The sequence below is a fragment of the Triticum aestivum genome, chromosome 2B (genome assembly GCF_018294505.1).
Source record: "Triticum aestivum cultivar Chinese Spring chromosome 2B, IWGSC CS RefSeq v2.1, whole genome shotgun sequence".
NCBI classification, from domain to species: domain Eukaryota; kingdom Viridiplantae; phylum Streptophyta; class Magnoliopsida; order Poales; family Poaceae; genus Triticum; species Triticum aestivum.
The window spans coordinates 49,518,241-49,532,688 of record NC_057798.1 but is presented as its reverse complement, the minus strand read 5'-3'; the positions used below and the strand labels follow the sequence as shown (position 1 = coordinate 49,532,688).

General features: G+C 46.0%; 1 long non-coding RNA gene across 1 annotated transcript; it reads left to right on the top strand.

The window, feature by feature from the left end:
• Nucleotides 1-3,874: 3,874 nt before the first annotated feature.
• Nucleotides 3,875-6,265, top strand: LOC123040338 (uncharacterized). Its single transcript, XR_006418131.1, has 5 exons — nucleotides 3,875-3,947; nucleotides 4,051-4,125; nucleotides 5,258-5,343; nucleotides 5,965-6,082; nucleotides 6,186-6,265. It is a non-coding gene; the product is annotated as an uncharacterized lncRNA (long non-coding RNA).
• The last annotated feature ends 8,183 nt before the right edge of the window (nucleotides 6,266-14,448 follow it).

The window sequence follows — 14,448 nt, the reverse complement described above, 5'->3', positions numbered from 1 at the left end:
CCCTGCTTATAAAGAGGGACGGGGCGGACATTTCGGCCTTCCAAATAAACAACCACCCACGATCTCTCCCACGACTCCGTGATTGACGCGTGCCGTTACGGGGGGGCGCGGTGGATACGGAGTTAGATTCGGCATAACCCAGGCTCCGCGCGTGCCCGTGCCCTGTTTTGGGCCTGGCCCAACAGCGCTCGGCACCGTGTGTGGCCCAGGCCCGGGGGCTCCTGTCGGTGTACTAGAGTAGGGGTACCCTAGTATCCCGAACTTGTGCACGGGCAGTTGCAGCGCCGCGCGGCAAGGCTTGCCGGATGACCGCCAGGGTCCTCCGTGGGTTCCTTTGGAGCCATTCAAGAACAAAGCATTCAAGATGAAGAGACAAGGCCCCGGCAAGAGGATCTTGCCGGGAAGAGACAAGGCCCCGGCAAGAGGAGCTTGCCGGGAAGGCCAACCACGGCACTTCAAGAAACTTGCCGCGATGCACCGCACGTCCCGGCAAGGTCCGGTGAGCGACAAGCTTCTGGACTCGACGAGACGACGACCCCGACAAGGTACTCGCCGGGGGCCCGCTGCCACTCTGTACCCACGCTCCAGCGCACCCATCCGCGTGTCGCCATGAGGCTTCCTCAGGGGCGCGTGGCGGGAGCCTGTGCAGCCAGGGGTACGCGGTGGCAAGCGGAGATGAAGAGAAGGCCATCGTGGCAAACGGTGGCGCTCCTAACAGTCACTTTTTGCACTGTTTAGGCAACTCAGACGGGCATTCAATGACCTTGTCCCCTGCCGTCAGAGTTAGGTAGGGTGCACTGTGTCCACAGTAGCGGTAGCTGCACCTACCGCATCCTTTTCCATTTTTACCCTTCTAGTCTATGTTGCCACCTGTCGGTGACCCCTTGAAAGTATAAAAGGAGGCCCAAGCGCAACGTAGAGGGGGTTCGTCTCATTCGAAACATCAGGAACACTCTCACGCTCGGTCTGGCAGCGTCCATCGCTCCTGAGCAAGAATTCAATACACACAAACAAGAAGCAGTAGGGTTTTACGCATCCGTGCGGCCCGAAGCTGGGTAAAACTGCTCGCGTGTACTGCCTCGATCCGCTCTTTGCGCGGCCTCCGCCCCCCTCCGAACCGAAAGGGGCCCGGTCCCCATAGGTGTTGGTGGATCAGTTTCCCCGACATCGCTCCTCTTCCTCAGAGGCCTTACGACATGACTAAGGAGCAAAACACAGCCATAGTGCAAGCCCAAGTGGATGCCCATTTTGGACCGAAACCGGCACCGCCGCCAAAGGAGAAAGTGCCTGAGAAAGTAATTGACCACTTCATTCGTATGGCTAGAGAACCAGCTCCCAAGCCTGTTGACTCGGACTATGAGCGCCAAATCAGGAAGGCACATCGAGCACGACTACAGAAGGAAGCAAGCTCAAGCTCGAGCCAACAAGCAGCTGGCAAAAAATGCGGGAAAACCGTTCCCCAGTTGGGAGAACAGGCGGCACAAGCGATCCCCCCGCTTGTTGTGCCAACAACACATGAGAGGAGTAGTACGCGCGCCAAATATTATTGTGAGCAAACCGTTAGCGTTCCCCAGCATGGCGATGTGGTAATAACAGAGGACCATATAATGCAGGCTCAAATGCTCAATATCTCTGTTGGAAAACTCCTCGAAATCGAGCCCATGCCTGCGCTTAAAGAATCAGAAATAGCATGGCAATATGTCCGGGGCAAACCTTTGGTCCATCCAGACAAGGTCAAGGACCTCCCAACGAGAATGTATCAATTGCATCAATGGTACATGAACATTACCAAGATTTCCAATCGAGAGTCCCTCATGGTGAATGTCAAGCATGAGCATTATTACCATGAGAAAGCTCTGGCCAAGGAGTATCCAGAACTATTTCAGTTATTTAATCAAGATGCACTCGACAAGTCTATCGTCAGTTGCTATTGTCTGTAAGTGATTTCTTTCTGTAATTTAAGTCTCAAGCTAGTTATGTAGTGATAATTTTGATCAATCATTACATGTAATTATCCTAACTATATTCTTTTTCTGTGGTATTATATGCAGGATGAAGATGTATGAAATGAAAAAATCTGGACGCTATGGCGTTGGGTTCATTGACCCAAATACCATTAATGAGGACATATGGCAGATTGAACATTGTCAAGCTGATGTAGAGGAAAGCATGCTAGAGTTCTTGAAGCGCCTCAATACCAATGAAGATATACTACTTCCTTACAACTTCTCGTGGGTCACACTCTCTTGTATTACAAATTCTGTTTTTGCTTACTAGCTAGCTAGATGTTAATAATTAAGTGTATACGGTTTACGGTAGTTGATTAATTTTATGCACATGCCCGCTTAATTAAGACATGCAAACGTGTGCGTATGCAGTTGGCACTGGGTCTTGTTAGACATTAAAGTTGAGGAAGGAAAAGTTGAATTACTGGACTCACTAACTAAAGAAGATAAAGACTACACCATCGTGAAGGGGATAGTCAACAGGTAATTTCAATCATTATTAACTATTAGTTTCTGATGTAAACTATTTAATAACCCCTTTATTAATTTTCTTTGCCGGCGGGCAGGGCATGGGCAAACTTCATCAAGGTGACTCCAGGCACGTGGCCAAAAAAGTTGTTTTGGCATCGACCCAAGGTAAGTAATTAAGTAGTACTAGTTAGGTACCATCTCTTTAATTCTTGTTTCAATATCATTAATTAATTATCATGCTTGATTAATACATATCTGATTCAATTACATTCTCGTAAAGGCCCTGAGGCAGGCGTCAGGGAATAATCTGTGTGCATACTACGTTTGCGAGAACATTCGCATGATGACGTGTGAAAGGAGCAGATCTGATAGACAGGACTGGGTACGTTTTTGTCAGAACATTATTCACACCATTATCGATATCTAGTCACACAACTAACACACATGCATATTGATCTCCTTCTTAACAGTTCAGATCGGTGCGGGATAAGCTCCTACCATCGGACCGCATACAAGCACTTTAAGAGGAAATAGCCGGATTTTTGCTCGACCAGGTCATAAATCCGAAAGGAGAATACTATTACCCGCTACCGCCCCCATGAACCACTTGTCATCGTGCTCCGAAGGCACCAAGGCAACATGTAGGAGAAATTGTATATGTATATACATGTGTATGTGTGAATAGTTAATGGTGTTGGCTGTGAGACATTCGATGATATATATATATATATATATATGTGTGTGGGGGGGGAGGGGGGTTCTACGTACGAGAAAATCTATTTATATATATGCATAACGTGTATAATTTGTAGTATCGTGAAATACCAGCAAACAAAAAAGAATTAAATGGAAAATAAAGCCAAATTAAAAACACAAAATTAAAGCAAAAGTTAAAAAAAACACCCAAACATTTAGTACCAGTTGGTGTTACCAACCGATACTAATGTCCTACACGCACCCGGGCCTGACTCGCGCCACGTGTTTGCACTTTAGCGCCGGTTCGTGACGAACCGGTAGTAAAAGGGGGACCTTTAGTCCCCACTCTTTAGTGCCGGTTCGCCAACCGGCACTAAAGGCCGTCACGAACCGGCACTAAAGCCCGGTTCTGCACTAGTGAGGCCAGAAAGACACTCGATGTTAAACATTTGTTTAAGTGACTCTGAATGGTCGTTCTTGTTATGTAACATGCTTGGTCTGACACGCGATAGATATACTAGTTATCTTAAAGACTTAAACCCAGTAATTGTGGATGGTCAGCTCTTGCCAGTTGGGAAAAAAGAACCAATGAAGCATCCACCATTAAATAATAGCAAATAATTAATTATGTTCTTTAGTTGTGGCCTGCAGCCCCACAAAACCATGGTAGAAGCTGAGTTCCCAAGTCTTAACCAGCCATAGTTCCAGAGACGAGCAAGAAGGATGGGAATGGTGGTTCAGTAATTTGGTCTCATCGCGCGCGAATTATTGGAGGTATCGCTACCCAGCAAGCTGTTCATATTTCTTTCTTTGCTTCCTGCAAATGAGCTTCCTGCTTAGTCTTGTTTGCATTGCTTTTCGTGGGGTTTTCGTTCAGGTTAGTGACGGGTTGAGTTCTGCTCAGTTCCTGCTTGGACGCCAGATTATCCGCCAAACTGGTAGACAGCAGCAGGTATATATATCCAGCTTAGCATAATTATTGTACACCGGAATCGCTCGATCGAGTCTTAACCACAAGAGTTCGAATCTTGTTTCTTTCTGTTGTTCTAGAGATGTAGTAGTACATAGTACTAGTACTATTTTGTGCAGATCTAGTGCTCTGCGGGGCGATTCGGTATTTGTACCGAGCTTCTGCAAGTTCTGTATGCATATTTAGTCAGAGTTTGTTATAGGAAAAAGGGATCACCTAGCAAGATCCAAAGCAGTTCTATCACATACGGCCAGACGTAACATCAGCGCACATGGAAAAGGAGAAGATTAGTCGAATACGATCCTGCCCCACCACCCCGCGGCCGACGTTTTCCTCGCTCCGTGTGCTATGCTAGCCCACATCTCCGTCTCCTCATAGCCATCTCTCCCCAAGCCGACGTCGCCGCATTCTCCACGTGAAGAAATAGCAGAGGCATGTCCCAACCAGATCCAATCGGCCCCATTGAGAACAAAGAGAACCAGATCCCCAATCAATACTGGTTCCGGTCGCCTCTGGAGAACAAACAAAACCCAATGACCAAATCTAGGACCAACCCGGCGGCCTCAGGAGGTGGCCAATCGGGGAAGCGGCATGCCATGCAAGGATGCGCGCCCCAGAACTTCGATATGTCATTGACCGGAGTAGCAAAGCTTCGATCCAGCCTCGGCTAGAGCTGTCCGATGGGCGAGTGAGGACCCTGTTATCTGAACATGTACTTCTCTGAAGAAATGAACACTGTCGAAACTGAAGAAGAAGCACAGGAGTATGACGCGTGGATGGACGCTCAGGATTAGTTGTATCAAGTGAAGATCAACGGCCAGAAACTCTTGAGAGCTCTTCTATTCATTTCACGCCGATGTCGTCGTCTCCCTGGTAGCTACAGCGTGATTCGTTTTCCTCCCTCGCTATTAAACCATCCCCATGATCCGCCGATCGCTACCTTACCCTTTCTTTCTCCAAGTTGTAAAAGCTAGCTCTAGCACAGAACCGTAGAACTACTTGCTAGAATTGGTTGATTTTGATCCTCGACTGTATCTAAACTTAAGCGAGTATCCATGAGTAAATCGAGCTAGTTCGAGTGAATTATGTGTTGATCGTGTTGTGATCCTGTCAGGTTGGCATTTTGGTGATTCCAAGCAACGCTTATCTCGGTGTGGAACAAGTTGTGCTGCGTGAGCCACGAAAATTTCCTACTGAAAGGTTAGATCCACTTGTAGTTACAATGCACTGGAGTTTCTATACCATATAGTATCTTTTGTCCATTGTTTCATATATAGCTAACTTTTAGATGGTGTGGCAACGTTAGATGCATCATTTTAGATATTGGCATTGGGTTCAGATGGACGCCCAGCATAGTCATCTCTGTATAGGATGCAGCCATTGATTCATGCATCTATCTGTATAATCTGATTCCAGATCTACCATAATCATCTTTGCCTCACTGCATCACTTGGGAACTGTATTATTGTTAACATAGAAAATAGAGCATCCATTGCATCTGCACTGAGGTCAGAAAGACACTTGACATTAAACATTTGTTTAATTGACTCTGAATGGTCGTTGTTGTTATGTAGTAACATGGTCTGACACATGATAATTATCTTAAAGACTTAAACCCAATAATTGTGGATGGTCAGCTCTTGCCAGTTGTTGTTATGTAATATGCTTGGTCTGACACACGATTGAAATACTAGTTATCTTAAGAACTTAAACCCAATGATTGTGGGTGGTCAGCTCTTGCCAGTTGGAGGAAAGGAACCAACGAAGCATCTACCATTCAATAATAACAAATGATTAATTATGTTCTTTAGTGGCCTGCAGCCCCACGAAACGATGTGAGAAGGCGAGTTCCCAAGTCTTAACCAGCCATAGTTCAACAGACGCGCAAAAAGGATGGGAACAGTTTCATAATTTGGTCTCGTCGCGCGATTTATTGGAGGTATTGTTACCCACCAAGCTGCCCATAATTCTTTCTTCGCTTTGTGTAAATGGATTCCGTGCTTAGTCTTGTTTGCATTGTGCTTCGCGGGGTTTTGTTTCAGCTTGGAGGTCTTCACGACGACTATAGTTCCGAGTTCCTAATTGGACGCCAGATTATCCGTCACACATGTAGACAGAAGCAGGTACATATATCCAGCTTAGCATAATTATTGTACAATCCAATCACTCAATCAAGTCTTATTCACCTGGAATGATGTTAATCCTCAATTGTTATGTGTGCAAATTATGTGTACTATTTAGTTGTTGGAAAATGGGAAATTCATACAGAGCTAATGCAGATCTAGTGCTTCTAGAGATGTACTACGTAGTATTTAGTGCGGATCTAGTGCTCTACAGGGCGATTCGGTATTCGATCATACAGAGCTTCTACATGTCCTGTGTACAAATTCAGCCGAGTTTGTTATAGGAAAATGGCAAAGCAATTCTCTCCCAGACGAACAGATGTAACTTCTGTGATCAGCAACAGTTGACACATCCGAGAAACGTACGCACACGGCAGAGGGAGAAGACGTTTTCCTCCCCGCTAAGTGAGGTAGCCCACATCTCTGCCGCCATCTCCTCGCCGCCCCCAAGCCGACATCGCGACATGCTCCAAGAGAAATAAATAACAAAAGCATGTTCCAACCAGATCGAGGCGGCCCCATCAAGAACGAAAATCAGATCCCAAATCAATACTGGTTCTGGTCTCCCCTTGGAGAACAAAGAAAGCCCAATGCCCAAATCCAGGACCAACCCGGTGGCCGAAAGAGGTGGACAATCGGGGAAGCAGCAATCCATGCACGGGTGCGCACCCCGGAACTTCAATAAGGCGTTGACCAGAGCTGGAGCATGGCAAAGATCGACAAAGCTGGCATGTTGCAGGCTGTAGAGCTCCGATGCAGCCTCGGCTACTACTGTCTGGTGTGCGGCATTCGGCATATTAGCAATGCAGTCAGGAAAGATCATATTGAAAGGTTAGATCCACTTGTAGATCCCATCCATCGAGGAGTTAGTATATCTTAACAAAGTCTCATCTAAATTCTAAGTCGTCATATATTCACGCATCAAGGTTCGTGTTTCCAAGCAGGCTCACATCAGTTGTCTTCGTGTTCCATCCGTTGCTCAAGAAATGGACAACGCTACACCTACGTAAAATATATTTTACGTACCTTACGAAGGATCTTAGCCGCAACGATTTTACTGGTTAAGAAAAGTGAGGCGGGCCCACTCCTTGAAAATCAGGGGGAGTTGTATTAGTTAGGAATGGAAGGTTTAGTAGCTTTTAGTAAAAATTACGTGGGTGTAGCATTCTTGCTCAGGAAATAGCCAGTCCCAACAGGGCTTTTTAAGTGGGCCATTTTTTGTTGTTGGGCCTTTTCACTAGCTTATTGATACAGGGCTGTAGCTTTCGGTTGAGGGTCACATGTCGTTTTCCTTTCCTTTGTTTGTTTGGGTCTTATGGTGTAGTTAGAGGAGAGTGGTCTAGAGTTAAGTATATTATTTTTGGATTAGCTAATTTTCATCTAGAACAGAACTAACAAAACTCTCATCTGTTCTAAGCCATCAGATATTCACGCATCAAGATTCGTGTTTCTGAGCAGGCTCAAATCAAGTGCCTTCGTGTTCCGTCCATTGCTCAGGAAATAGCCAGTCCCAACAGGTTTTTTTACATGGGCCATTTTGTCAACTCAACGCAACTCATTAAAGACCTGACCCAACAAAAAGATAATGTCACCTTAGATGTGACATAATTATTTCACATCTAGATGCACCCTAGACAAACCCTATTGTTTCTTATATAGCTAACCACTCATATCGAGCGGTGTATATCGTACACTATCTAGATGTGTGGCAATGTTAGGTACATCATTTTAGATATCGGCATTGGGTTCAATTAGATGCACGTTTACAACAAAAGCAAATTTAGAGACATCATTATTTAACCATGCTTAGATATATACTAGCTTGAGTCAGTGGATCAAAACCATGTTTTTTAGGAGATTACCACCTGTTCATTCAGGTTTGCATGCAAAACCACCCAAGAAATTTCCGTAAATGTCTAGGGCTCTGTTGTCTAATAGTCGCAGTAAAATAGTTGGGAGGTTAGTGGAAACGGAAACCCAAATCACGGATTGATGTCTATCGATAGTGATTCACAATGTACCTAACAACAATACTATTAACATACGTGGATATATGTGACAGTGAGTCATAATCTCAGATACCAGGTGGACACACGACACAAGTTATACCCTGGTTTGGGCCTTCACATGGTGAGTAAGAACCTACTCCTTATATGGGATTATATCCAAGACACATTACAGTGGGGTGCACAATGGTGCATCCTGTGAGTCGCAAGTCGAGTTGCCGGAGTTGGAGTTGGATGATCTACACAGGATGTCCAGTTTTTTTTTTTTTTTGAGAATCTACAGGATGTCCAGATTGGATCTTGACAGTGGGATCCCTCCTGGTGTAGGCCCATGACAAGGATTAAGCCTAGCAGCCAAACGACCCGAGTCTTCAGTAGAAGAATCACTCGGGCGGGCCGATATTAGCAAGCCCATCTGATTGAACATCTCGGAGCCCATCAAGCTAAATACCCTCATGTCCATCCGACTAGACCATACATAGTCAATCAAGGCAGATGTTACCAGCTACGCTATTACGACAACATTATGGCGTTGGGGTTAATTGCATTTGTAACCGTCATCATCATGGCTATTATTACATCGTGGTTCATAACAACCCTGGTAACTCCACATCCTCATCGCAGTATATAAGGTGAGTATGGCAGGAGATCTTAGACAAGATTTGACATAGACCAAAATAGTTGTAATCACTCGGTTCATACAAGAGATGGAACATCCAAGCAGAAGTAGGGTGTTACACCTACAATAGGGGGCAGAACCTAGGTAAAGCTTCAACCGTATGAAATCCCGTACCTAGATCTTCCACGTGCGCCTTGCCCATACAAATCCCCCAAATCAAGAGTATTGAGGCGTAATCCCCAAGACAGTTGGCAGCCACCATGGGAGCATCCGCACGTTAGAGTTGCGATCCAAGCGGGATCCTCTACAACAATCGTTGGTGGGTTCAGTCCCGAGTAGCTCGTGTGTGTTTTCATCTTGCACTTTATCACCAATTATGCGTCATGACATCCTGCCTGCGCCGCATTCTGTCAGAGCATGTTGATCGCTGCCGGGAGTGTGGACTTCGTCGCTAGTCGAGTCAGCATCATGTGACTCTAGCCATAGGTCCATCCCCGACTGAGGGTGCCAGGTCTCAAGTGATCCCTAAGATCTTCACCAATGACGCGCACCGGTAATGTGGCTTCCTGGCTTGTTGGTACGGTCACTTTTGACTCCATCTTGCCTGCATTGGGTTTTCGAGTCCGGCGGGTATGAGAGTTCGTCCACTTCTGCCCCCATGACAAAGGTGTACATGGCCAACAATGGCGCAATTCTGGCCGATACGACAGCCCAACAAATTGTTGATGCACTCTTGGACATGCCATGGATGGACAACATGCCTACTGAGAGAGCCCTTGAGAGTTGAGACTACTCATGTGGATGTTCTCACTAAGCAGGAGCGCCTCGCGGAGGAGAGAACGGTACTTGAGGTGCGAGAGCATGAGTTCTAGTCCCCGCAGGAGAACGAGGCACGTTGTCACCCCCAGCAGTCCACTTTAATTGTGCAAAGAGAACGCGGTGCGTGTGATTCCCAGACAACACGAACATCGGAGGGCGTCGCTTCCACCGCACTCCTGCCAGGAACCTCTTGCTTTCCATGGCTCTCGCTGAAGTTCTCCTTTCGCCTACTAATGTGCCCGAGGTGAGACATCATCACTGACTCACCACACTGTTCAAAACAGTGGTAGAACAAAAGAATGTGGCCATCTTGTCTCCAAGTCCTACAGTGCCAACCTTTGGTGCATCACTGTCACCGCCCAAATCGGTGGGTGTGCGTGAAGACATCAAGCGAATCCACATAGAGCAACGTCGATCTTTCTCTCCTCCCAACAGGAGAGAAGGACGCCACGACACACGAAGCGATATTGAGGCCGTTCGAGCAGCTAGGCGGCACACCGAGCATCGTGACGAGTTCGGTCGGCCATTTGGCTCACGGTCACAGGGTCCTTTGTGCTTCAGTCGGCACATACAGATTGTGCCCTTTCCATAGCGGCTTCGGACCGCCAATGGAATTAAAAAGTACTTCCTCTGTAAACTAATATAAGAGCGTTTAGATCACTATTTTAGTTATCTAAATACTCTTATATTAGTTTACAGAGGGAGTACAAGGTATTGTCAAGCCCAAAACTTGACTGGCTGACTACATGATTGCTTGCATTAGCGGCGGGGGCAACGAGCATGTTGCTCTGCGTTATCTCCCATTGATGTTGGGGAGTTCCACAAGGGCGTGGCTTTAACAGCATCCGCGAGGACAACATATGCGTTTGGGATGTCCTGCGCAATGCCTTCATAAAGAACTTTGAGTGCACCTACACGAGGCCTGCCATCGCGCATAACCTCTGGAATTGCGTCCCAAAGAATGACAAGTCGATCTGTGAATACATCAATTGTTAGAATTGGCTCCTAAACTCCATCGAGAACATATCCAAGCCTAGGCCATCCAGGCCTTCCAGCAAGGGGTCTTCGACGAGTTCCTGAGGCTGAACTTAGCCCAAACCGAGGTGCTAACGATGCGTAGTGTCGCTATTAGCAAGCCAAGTTCTTATTGAGACTTTCTTGTTCATCTAAAATGGCAACATATGTAATGCAGGGGAGCTTGGTGCCATTGAGCACAATGGCATGCGAGATCTTGTCGCTCTTCCTCTATGTGTCCGTATCCAATTGTATCTACAAGGTAAACACCAACTCCAATATTTCCCTTAAGGGTCACAAGGCTCGTCTTGTGGCATGTGGCTTTTAGAAGGATCATGTCCGCGACTACGATGAAACTCCCCCCTCCCCCCCCCCCACGGCTCACATGACCATTGTTCACACCCTTCTTTCCTGGTTTCTATTCACTATTACTATGTCTACTAGCTTGATTTCAAGAACGCCTTTCTTAATGGTTGGTAGCATGAGGAGGTCTACATGCACCCACCTTTCTGGGTATATATGCAGGGCATGGCCTATCATCTTCAAAGCTCTCTTTATGGCCTTAAGCAAGCCCCACATGCCTGGTTTGAGTGTTTCACCTTTGCTAGCTTTCCAATGAGCAAACAATGATAATGCCACCTCCTTGTCCTCCTTCCATCTCGAGGTCGAACTCTTCTTCTATGTTGTGTACTATGGTTAGGGAGAAGCACTCGCCCTGGAGGCATGGAAGAACTATTCTTTTAATCCGCCCTTGCTTTATTCCTCATGCCGTAGAGAGCCACGTATCTAACATCTATATCTTGATGCCATGTTCATCACTAAGGATGACTCTGAATACAAAGGCCCATCTTAACGAGCGGTTTCTTATGTCTGATCTTGGTACTCTATGCTACAACCTTGGGACTGAGGTCTCGTCTACCTTAGATGACTTTTTCTCTCACAAGTACATCCATGTTAAGACCCCGAGGGAGCTCAATGTCCAGTCTTAAGATTTTAATGGCGGGCCTCTTTCTAAGTAGTTGTCACTCGTCAGGATACCTCTATCTATTTCACATTTCAAGTGAGGTCATACCTACTCTCATTCTGGTTAGACACAGTCACCCCCTTGGGTTTTGTGACATCTTCGTGGGACTATTTGTCCCCATCTTTTCTATCGGCGCTCCTTGAGATTTTCGATTGCTTTCTGCTTATTGTGTTTTTTCTTGACAGTCCTCTCATTGCCTGCAAGATGAAGAAATAGATCGCAATTTTGCATTCGAGTGTAGTAAATGAGTTGCGAGCAAACTACAACTCTTCTCGCTGGCTATGGTGGTTGCTTTAAGATTTTTTTTGTTTCTATCTCTACATGAACTCATCTTTTATTAGACATATTGTGCTACCATTATTGCACATGACCTTGTGAAGCATGAGCTAACCAAGCACATTGGTGTCGATGTTGCATCATGCGGTCCCAAGTATCAGATCATGTGATTGATGTACAGTCTACAATATTTGCCTTCCAAGTTACAGTTAGTAAATTTCTAGACAAAGGCCCATACTAGAGTGCAACACAACTTCTTCCTCTCCAAATTAAATGTTGTTAAATTTTCATCAGTTTGAGGGGGTTGAGTTATATATAGTTTCCGTGTATTAGTTGTATATTATTGTAGGATGGATTATGTCTAGAGGGGGGTTCCTTGGAAATTTTAAGCTTTCCTAGAGTAGTTCTATGTATCACCCTACACATGAAAGTCTACTAGAGAGTATAGACAACAGAAAGTAAAGATATGCAAGTCTACTAGAGTATAGAGACAACAGAAAGTGAGGACATGCAAGTTCATGTAAGAGGTATAATTAGAGATACGCAAACATGGGTTGGCTCGGTGAAGTTTTTTTCTGTGTTTTGGATAGTTGGCACTATCTTACATCCACATTGATGGAGGCTTTGATCCATGGAGGATCTAAGATCACAATAATCCCGGTTGCAAGATTCCACGAAGGAACAAGGTCCACTAAGCACGCTTACCCATGAAGGGTCCACGAAGAAGCAACCAACCTATCCCATCATGGTGTACTGCCATGGAGGACTAGCCTCACTATGGTAGATCTTCATGAAGTAGACGATCTCCAAGCCCTTACAAACTTCTTGGGCTCTTCACAATAGTTGAAGACTTCTAAGCGCAGTTAGCCAATCTAGGAGACGCGCACCCTCCAAAAGTAATAAGATGAGGTAGCTCAGATGAATCTCTTACTCCTGTGCTTCAAAACATAATCTCCTCTTGCACTCTAACTTTGACAAGATTTGGCTTTGCATTTGAGAAGTAGGAGTGGAAGCAAAGAGGGGACTAGATCCAAAGGATTGGACATGGAAGTAGAAAACCCTTTAAAATTAGGACAAGGAGGTGGTGTTCTATCTCAAAACATATGATAGGAGGGGAGTTTGCTTCATGTGGACTGATGGGATAGGTGGGTATAAATAGGCTGGACCAGAAATCTGACTGTTACCAACAATATTGCACAACTTGTAAGTTGTAGAGTGTTTAGCTCTGAGGCTCTGACGTAAATAAAGGAGGCCACTATCAAAATCACTCGGTCAGTCTGGAATGAAGTCAATGGGAGTCTCCAAAACACACACTTGGGTAGTGGCACACTCCCTGTAACCACTTCAGAAATTCCGACTGGATTGCTCCCGAATTTCGATCGGATAACAGAAGGTTTAACAAATGCTTCTGTGGTTCCAAATGGAATGGATGGCAGCTCTGAATGGCTAGGGTTTTGCAATGGCTATACCTGGTACATTGTTCAGCAAATTCGACCTGCAGAGCTCAGAAGCTCTGATGTATATGGAAGATAAGTAATCCTACGGTCATCCCTATGGACCTACCTATGTATCCCCAAGTGCCAAGTGGACCGATGACACGAGCACGTGCAAGAGCTCTCGAGACCGAGGTGACATATCTCCTTAGTGATATTTCGTATGACCCATGTGAGACATGGCTACTACTAAAGCCGGAATGCTATGTGTGATTAGGTATGGAGAAGACCCTCTCCGAGATGCTCGTGATGACGGATAAGTCCCCAAGCACATGGATGAAGGAGCACGACAAGAGGAACGGGAGAAAGGTTACAGGACCCGGACATTCGGCCCCTGAAGATATAAAACACAACAGCAGCCCAGACACCAAGCACCCACAGGCACCGGACATCCGGCCCGATGACCCCGGACATCCTGCCCCTGCCTGGAAATCCGGCTGAAGACTACAGTACCGAAAACCCATAGCTGCCCCGGACATCTGGCCCTTGTCTGCGCACAGTATAACGGGCCTCTGGCCCATGTATCCCTCCAACTCGCCTCAACTTGTACTAGCACTGTATATAGACCTCTCCCTCCTCCATCTAGGGTTAGCAAAGGATTAGCTCAGTGGAGATAGAGCTTTGCTCATCCACTTACCCCTACTCCTTGGAGTTTAAGACCTCCTAGGAGAAGATCCCCCAAATGGATTCAAGACCCCTTCTAGGGAAAATCCTCTACGGATTCAAGACCCCGCATCCTCACGGATTGGGATGAACTAGCTACCGGGTATCCTTCCTTGTTGACTTTGGATCGCAAATCTCTCTGTGTGTATGTGGATTTAGCACATGTGTGATTGTGTCTTGTCTATTTGAGTGTTTCCTCTCATTTTTCCCTCTCATGTTCTTCGTGTTCTTCATGGGATCCTCTCCAATTGTAAAAGATCAACACCAT